Genomic DNA, 9,886 nt, shown 5'->3' with positions numbered 1-9,886 from the left:
GTTTTTTTTTTCAATTTTCCTTATTTTAGCATTTTTTTACCTTATTTTTTGAAAAAAAACAAAGAGATACCAAAAATTTTATTTTTATTGTTTTTAACACCAACATAGTACTAGACGCCCCATTAAAATATAGCGACAATTTAACTGAAGAGGTTATAAACTAGAACATATATAGTAATACTCCTAGTTAAGGTAATTATAGTACTAAGTTTTAGATAGTTTTGTTTGTTTATTTGGTTTTTAAAGTTCTTTACAATATTATACAGAAATGATTTTCATTTTTTACATACACTACCGATTTAAATGTTTAATTTTAATTGAATATATCATCAGATAAATTAATTTTTGATGTAAATTTTTAACACAACCTCAACGTCACGATTGTACATTTGTATATTGTTTAACAAGTCTGAATATATTCTTATTTTGATTAACGAGTTAAAGGTGTAAGTGTTTAGGTGAATCAGTTTTCAAAATATAAAAAAAATAAATTAAAAAACAGTTTATTTATCAACCAATTATCAAGCCAATTAGGATGAATTGTCGAATACGATTGGATATTGCCTATTCTGTTTTACAGTTATAAACAGGTCGTATAGTGACTTATTCTCGATGACCCAGACGCATATATAAATATAGTGTCTGGGGTGATAAACCGGACTGGTAAGATATTTATAGGGGGCGTAACAAATAATTATATCTATAAATAGCACTACCGTTATCTTAAAATGATTTTAAAATATACTTAACTTATGTCTACTATTTTTATAAAAGATTATTGAAAACCTATCATGTTGTCCAACTTGTTGAAGGGCAATTTTAATATAGACGTGATGTAAAAAAAAAAAACGGTTTAAAATACCACTTCACACGTATTCTTGTTCCCAGAGTTCTCAGCGATTTATAAACATGTAATAAAGATCTTATTAAATCTTTAGTCAAAATAAAGCTGTTTGGTCATGCTTATTTAGATTTCGGTAATTTTTTGGTTGATTAAAAGTACGTGCATACGTACGTTTTAATCTTTTCGTGATTTTTTATCATACTATGACTTTATCATTAACTACTTTTTTTTAGCTTAAATTACTAAAAAAAACGATTAAAAAGTAAACTGTAATTAACGGTGATCTTTTTTACCTGAGTTTTTTCTACATTAAAAGAAAAAAAAATGAATTTGTAAAGGAAGGTCGAACAAGCATTTACAAACAATGACTAATTTCAACTCTTTGAGTTTTTTTATAAAGTGTTATTAAAAATTTGTGTTGTTTTAAAGAAAGCATTGACCACACACACGTGTATAGATCTATAATTATAATTCTGTCAGCCTGTTCTGATAGCCAAATGCAGTTCTTCGTTACGGTGAATATGATACAAAAACTAATGGAACAAAGATTTTTTCCAGGGGTTGGAGAGGGTTTCCCCCTGGTTCCGTCATTACTTGGGTGCCTCAGTCGGCGGTACTCAAGCACCTGCCTCGTCTGATGTTGAGGCATATTTACGGCTCTTTTCTATATGTTAGTGCACTATAAAAGACTTCATAGGCGGATCCATGCCCCCACATTTTTCGTGGAGGAATTCCGTACCCTTGCTTTGATTAATTGTATAGGGAATCACTGGAGCATGACTGTTACAGTAGCTCTACGCTTTTATTGGATGTCATATATATCGTGCATGAAGTTTCTGGGTGGCTGTCCGGTCTTTATTCCTTATTTCCTGTGTTTTCAATTAAATTTTAATATTATTCTCTTTTTTATATTATATATTACAGCCGATTGCATTGAGGTAACAGGATGACCTTTAGTTAGTTTCATTATTAACTGAACCGTGGAGTCATTATGATATTAGGCAAACTACCCTCCTTTAATAGTAGAATAGTCCGACAGATAACAAATATATATGTCTGAAGGACAAGACTACTTGAAAGGAGGGTAGAAACATTATACATTATATAAGACTTTGTATGAGGTCGATACAAGGTAAAAAAAAATATATATTGACGTCAAAGAAGTATATTGACTGAGGACGATATACTTCTTTCGGTCGATATTTACTGTATTGACCTCATACAAAGGCTGTATTTGTTATATTATTAATTTTCCGACCATATTTGTCTAAAAATAGTCATTTGATTTTGTTGGAATTCTATAAATATCATATTGTCTCCCAGACATATTAGTTGTTATTTCATTTACTTTTTGTTTCCCTAAACGATTCAAATTAGTTGAAATATACGAATTAATAATATAACCTAATAATGACTTCACTGTTCAGCTAACAAGTAAGCTAACCAAATGTATTACCTTTACCTGCACACTCAATGCAATCGACTGTAAAGCATCCGTTAATTCTCTTTTCTTTCATTTATTGTGCACTGTTTGCCTACTAGTACTTGGTCCGAGTACACAGTTATTTCGTAGTGCATTTCTTTTAGACAATAAATGAAAAGTAAAAAAATCCCACCTGCGCTTTCTCAATAATATTTTTACAGTGTGGTGTACTACTTTTGGGACAAATTATATCAAAATTATAGAAAACTTCATCAGCTCTACCTCAAAATATGGACAATCTTATGTTAAGGGGGTCTTGAAATCTTTTGACAGCTTCCGAAGTGCTAATTTTTGACCTTTTTCAGCTGGACCTAATCACTACTTTACATTAATATTTATGACCCAACTTTTTTTACAGGGTCATTTTACCCCCCAAATTGCTATATGAGGCATAAAACATGGAGAAATAAATTTGGAAGGGGTATAACAAAAATTGGCAAGTAACACACTGTCCACACTAAGGACTATATTCGTCGACAACGAAAATCAAAGGGGACAACGAAAATCAAAGGACGATAAATGTGTACTCGAACCACTTATTCTGTAAACCCTATCCGGTTTTTTTATTACATATATTTGCCTATACCTTATACATGTATTGCCAAATTTAATACTACATGTATGTCAGCTATATTTGTGATAATACGATCTACTAAAGTCAACACACTTATTACATTAAATAAAATAAATACAATAAAATGCAGTAATAAAACATATCTATAGCAAAAAATAATGGTTTTCATTGTGTTGTAGGTTGTGGTGCTATTTGCCAATAAATAAAATCGAGAGGGGTTATTATTTGTGAAATTAATAAGGTTTAGTTTGCTACTTTAAAAATGTTACCGGAATGGTCAGATGTCACGGATGAAAAAGCATAATTATCCCACTCCATATGCCGTGCTCGTCATGTTGCTCTTGCAAGTACAAATTCGTAAATAGAAGCACTAGTCTCGTTCGGTAATGTCAGATCGTGAAAAAAGTTGACGGCTAGTGATAATAACTATAGTGGAACATGTCCTTGGTAATTTGTAACCAACTTGCATCCTTTAAATCACTTTTAAGAAGTTCTTATCTTACTTGTATGCGAACTGATTCATCTTCGGTATTATTTAATAAAATATCTTTGTCTATTACTAAGAAGTCTCGTAATGGAACCTGAGAAATATGCAGAAACATTTTCCTCAACTGTGACGAATGGTTTTATTGCTTTAGAAATAGCAATAGGTCATAAATTAGGACTATTTGATTCACTGAAGAAATTCACTTCGCCAGTAACATCATCAGAGCTCGCTGTATCGTGCAAATTGAAAGAAAGGTATGGATATAACTTGGATTCTATTCAGCTCATAACCTTTTCAAATTTATCAGAGGGGTTAGGTAAGATATTAATGTCGGCTCTCATATCTTACAAGCATATCACATCCCGTGTAAATATAAAAAAGAAGATGAAGTATGACTACCAATGAGATGACTCTCCACAAGAGTCCAAATAAACGCAGAAATTACAAACTATAGGTCACCTTATAGACTTCAACAATGAGCAAAGCTCATATCACATGAAGTGAATTATATGAATACGGCTATAATTTTTTTATTTTTCCTTTGTGGTCATACAGCTGCAAACGTTTCTACGTATATATTCAAACTTGGCTTTGATAATTTTTGGGTTTGGTCGTCCCTGACGAAGTTAACTATAGAATTGAACTTACACGTAGGTCGACGTACATCATGTATGAAGTGTTATTTTATTCATATAAATGCAAAAGTATGGCAGGATCATTATTATTACTCATAACTCACATCAGTAATTTCTTAAGATTAAGAGAGATGTTTTTTCCCATTAATTTGTATAATACACAGTCACGTTAACTTATGGATTAAATTATTTCTTGGGTTAACGTGAATGAGACAGCTACCCAACTACAAATCTAGAAGTCAGTCATACAAGAAATATATTTAAAGGTTTAATTTAACAAGTAGCATTATCTAAACGAAAATAACGTTCAAACAATTAGAGTTTTTTTAAATCGTGTTTTCTTAATTCTCAGTGGCAAACATTGCATGGATGTAAAGGACTATCATCACTGATTTTACACGTTATGCATCTACACTTTTTAATTGGAAATCTCGATTGATTGATTTATTTGAAACTTAAAGCCGATTTTTTTGTGGGGGTCAGATTGAATCCGAAATGAGTGGGGAGATTCTCAGAATCCGAAGTGAGCGGGGAGATTCTCAGAACTGCGGTTAGTAATAGGCAATTTTCCTTAATTAAAATCGGAGTTGCGCGCACTAGTCGCATTTGTAGTTCGAACGCGAAACATCAGTGCTAACAGACTATTTATAGCTTGTTGGGGCCCTTTATAGCTTGTTGTTGTTGAGGCCCTTTATAGCTTGTTGTTCGGTGTGAGCCAAGGCTCCGTGTTGAAGGCCGTACATTGACCTATAATGGTTTACTTTTTTTTAAATTGTTATTTGGATGGAGAGTTGTCTCATTGGCACTCACACCACATCTTCCTATATCTATATACAGGAATATTGAGATAAAACAGTCAGACAACCCCTGTGATACGACAAAAACGTTTTAGTTTAAATAAATGTGTTATGAATAATATTTTTACACAGTGATGGCACTTGAAGAATAGAAGCCCAAGAAAAGACAAGAAGTTTAAACCGATTTTTTTATCTCTTTCCCCTTAGATATGTCAGAGAATGGTTAGGATGTATGTCCGCTGCTGGGTTTGTTAGTATTACACCCGATGATACATACTTTATACCAGAAGCATGCAAACCTCATACCCAATCAAGTGGTCTCGCCAGTGTGTTACCCCTTATAGCTGCGAATACCTCCTCATTATTGGAATGTTTTAAAGAGGACGGACCGAAAGGTAAATTATATCTCCCACTTTTAATTAAAATGTTGGATACTATCTCACTGAGGTATACCAATAAGCTTTTTTTTCTCTCTGAACTTTATACTGTAAATATTACACTACAAATGGTACATTAACCATTTTGTGAAGTTTTAATCGTATCCCTTCTTGAAATACTACTCACGGTACCAATGTCATTTCACCAGATGCACATTGCGACACTTAAGGTCTCTTCAGTCATGCTCGAGGCCAAACTTATTGTTCTTAAACCTAACACAAACGTTGAAAACCTTATCAAACTATAAAATGACTTACAGTGTAGCCAAATCTGGAAAAGGAATAAGAGCTTTGAATGAGTAAGAATTAAATTTTACACGGCTTACGCCAGACGCGCGTTTCGTCTACAAAACGCTAAAATTAAAAAAAAAATGCACAATATCTTTACTGAAATATAGACAAGGAAAGATAATGGATTTTTTTTTATAGATAGTGTTTTAAACTGTTTGTTATTTGCTGCTAACGTAACAATCGTACGCCCATTAAAGCTAAAACAGTCGATGGGTTACTAATCCTTACTCGTCGCTAACTTCAAGATCGTTAGCTAACTGGTCCTTATTGGTCCATTACTTACTGATCGTTAGCTTACTGGTCCTTATTAATTGATTTCGACTGATATATTATTGATCCTTTTTGGTCGCTAGCTAACGGATCATAATCAATGGTTGCTGTCTTCTTGATTGTTAGCTTACTTATTACTTTTTGTCGCTAACTTTCCGATTGTCGGACCACCGGTTCTACATTTTGTAATAAGTCTCTATCTAGCTAATCTTTAAATTACAAATAGCATTATACTAAGCAGCAAATAATGTACAAAATGTATATATACATAAGAAGATGTTGTATGAGTGCCAATGATACAACTCTCCATACCAATCACAATGTATAAAAAGTTAACAATGTGGCTTTTTTTGTAATACGCTATCACGCGTTCATGTGATAGTAAATGGATTAATGAAAACGTATATCCGGTTGGATACAAGGACTCAGGTACATGTATATATTGATAATTTCAAAGTCATGTTTGTTTCTCATTCTTTGGAATGAGACTAAAGCAAACACAACATATGTTACTGATAAGCTTTTAAAAACAAAGGAAATCAGAAATTAAAAGGTTATTTATTTTGATATCATCACACGCATGTCCAAAAATATTTCAATGTTTCAAATCAAAACATAAAATACTAACAGTGTGCATGACCACCTCGTCCACCTTTTAGCCTGAATCAGACCGTTGTTTCATTACACATTTTATGATGTTGGGATTATGTTTGATTTTACTATACTGTATGAGTTTTGGCCTTTGATGAAACCCGTTCTTAAACCAGTCTTTACATTCTTGTCCTTTTGACTCTGGTTGGTTGTTGTCTCAGACAATGAAACCACATCTCATTATTGTTTAAACCTGTGTAGTTCTTTCAGATTGGAGTATTGAATAAAGATGACTTTGAATTTAAGAAAATGTTTAAAACTATTTACTATGTTAGGGTTAAAGGTGTCTGTTTTTAATAACTTAGCATTTTTATGTTATCTCCGTGGTTAGTTGATAAGATTTTACATATTGGAAACAAATAATTTCTGTCTACTTTCCAAATAAAACATAGTATTACTGAATAAACCGTTACAAATTTCCCCGCTTAATTGTACACTTTAACAGTCATTTTAACATAGCAGACACATGATAAATGTCGAAAATAAGGTTCACAATCAAATGCAGTATATTTGTGCATAGTAAATTAAATATTCACAAATGTATTTTCTAAGACATATGTCAATACTTAAGGATCATTACGGCTTGCATATGTTAGTTTACATATTGATTCACACGTAGGGTCTTTGCATCAGAATTAAATACATTTATTCCAAAACCAGTTGTTGCAGGCATAATACAGGTTATGTTCTTTTCATCTTTTATATGATGGTATGATACTCAACTATAATTATGGTACCTTTGATAACTCCTAACGGAAGGGATTGTACTTGATTTTCATATGATGAAGACATTATCTTTCAATCAATTTAATTGAGGTCTTGACCTGGCATGTCAGTAATTGCTAGTAGTCCTTTGTTAAATTATGTTTCATTGTCATTTTGCTTAGATTCTTTTGTTACTTTTTTTGACATCAGACTTCTTTACAACTGAATTTTACTGTGCATATTGCTATGTGTTTCTTTATCCTACATTAGCTAGAGGTATAAGGGGAGGATTGAGATTTCACAAAACATGTTTACCTCCGCCTCTTTTTTTAGCCTGTCCCAAGTCAGGAGCCTCTGGCATCTGTTAGTGTTGTATTTTTTTTTTTTTAAATTTTAGTTTGTTTATATGATTTATAGTCCATGTTCACTGAAGTAGTACAGACTTTTATTTAGGGGCCAGCTGTGGATCATCTCCGGGTGCGGGATTTTGAAGACCCATTGTATGTTTCGGCTGTTATCTGCTTATTTGTAGGATTGATGTCTCTTTGACATTTTCCCCATGTCCATTTCCTTTATCAACTTTAATTGTTTGAAAACATAAAATTTAAAATGCATTAAAACATAGCGAAAATAACGTTTAACAGATATACGTTCAAAACAAAATCGTTTGAAGGATATATATACTTCACACAAAAGTACCCGGAAACACAACACACAACCAATCGCTAGATTTTAAAATCTTTTCGGAGTTGCAACTGTAGTTATAATAGTACAATTTTCAAATTATATGCTAAAAAGAACTTATTTAGTTTCAAGGTATACTTATTAATAACTTAATGTTCTTTTTTTCCACAAAGATACAATAACCAATGTTTTGGATTTTGGATGTGGTCCCGGGAGTTTAACCATAAAATTAGCTCAACATTTACCCAATGCCAAAGTATACGGTGTGGATATTGATCGAAATTCAATTGAAAAAGCCAAGGAGAATAAAGCGAAGGAAAATATACCCAATGTCGAATTTATTTTACTTGAACATGACCACTTGGAAGAGTCATGGACAAAATAAAATCGATTGGATAACTATGGTGGATGTATTTCATGACCTTCCAAATTCAAATTTAAGTATTACTGACATCAAACGGGTTCTGAAGGATGACGGTATTGTATCTGCGGTAGATCCATGCGTACATTCGGACCATAAAAAGAATCAAGGCAATTAAAGTGCTGCAATGCTGTATGTGTTTAGTACATTTATTTGTCTCCCTTGTAGCATGTCACGTGAACCTGCTGCTGCAAACGGCATCGGATGGGGAGTTCAGAATAGAGCGGAATTTATTGAATCGAATGGTTTAAAAATTTTAGGGGACAAACATAATGGATTGGTACAATTTCAAAAAGCATAGATATTCCATGAAAAAAAAAACGGACTGATATTTTCATTCTCAGAAAGAAGATATAATTATGCCGCTTGCCAAATTTTAACTCAATTAATCGCTTTTAAAAAGTTATAAAAGATAGATTTGTTTATTCCAAAGAAAGTAACGAGTTTCCCTTTGTGTTCAGTATATGCATTTGTCAATTGTTGTTATGGACTTCGCTAGATTAAAGCTTAACATTAACATTTATTTTCTTTTTTTCTTCTGAAAGTTTATAATATTGAAAAAGATTTTTTTTTAAATTAAAAAGAAAATGTTTTAATATTATGAAAGATTTTGAATGTTGAATGTTTAATATCATGAATATTGAATATTGAACCAACTTGACATCTGCAAGTTTATTCCGAAAACTCCAAACCATTTTATGTTATCTTCTGGGTGACCAGCAATATCCAAGAGACAAACAAGTTACTCTACAATGTGTGTTGACCTCCATTAGATCCAAGGTATGCCAATCATTGAAGTTTGAACTGTTTTTGTCCAAAAACATCTTATTAATTGTCGACGAATCCTGTATGGTCAATCAATTGAGTGGATAATCAGATATAAGTGGAATGTTAGGTCAAAGGATTGTTGTATATATGTAATTAAGTGATATGATTGCCAATCAGCTAACTCTCAACCAGACATAAAAAGCACGTAGAAGTTTACAACTATAGGCCTCTTGCAATGAACAAAACCCATACCGCATAATAAATAATGAACTGGCCCGGATGACAAATGGGAAGCAAGTAAACTAATTTTGATAGTTCGTTCTTATATACTTTCTTATACTGTTATACTACTGTCCCAGGTTAGGGGGAGAGTTAGGATCCCGCTTATATGTTTAACCCCGCAACATTATGTATGTATGTGTCTGTCCCAAGTCAGGAGCCTGTAATTCAGTGGTTGTCGTTTGTTTATGTGTGACATATTTGTATTTCGTTAAGTTTTTTTAAATAAATAAGGCCGTTAGTTTTTAGTTTTATCGTTTGAATTGTTTTACATTGTCAAATCGAGGCTTTTTATATCTGACTATGCGGTATGGGCTCTGCTATTGTTGAAGGGTGTACGGCGACCTATAGTTGTTAATTTCTGTGTCATTGTTGGTCTCTTGTGGAGAGTTATCTCATTGGCAATCATACCACATCGTCTTTTTTTATATATACAAACAGGAGTGATTGCTTCCCAATTATTGTACGGATTTCATAGGCCTATAGTCCTTGAACTCTTTATGATTGTTCATCGATTTTTTTCTCATGTGATTGTCCCACTTTCTATGAGTGATAAAATG

The 9,886-nt window shown here is 32.6% G+C and overlaps 1 pseudogene; it reads left to right on the top strand.

The window, feature by feature from the left end:
* The first annotated feature begins 3,452 nt into the window (after positions 1-3,452).
* Positions 3,453-8,800, top strand: LOC143050828 (uncharacterized; annotated as a pseudogene).
* The last annotated feature ends 1,086 nt before the right edge of the window (positions 8,801-9,886 follow it).

This window comes from Mytilus galloprovincialis, chromosome 11 (genome assembly GCF_965363235.1).
Source record: "Mytilus galloprovincialis chromosome 11, xbMytGall1.hap1.1, whole genome shotgun sequence".
Taxonomy (NCBI): Eukaryota; Metazoa; Mollusca; class Bivalvia; order Mytilida; family Mytilidae; genus Mytilus; species Mytilus galloprovincialis.
Note: the sequence above shows the minus strand (reverse complement) of the source record. Positions and strands in the feature narration are given on the sequence as shown.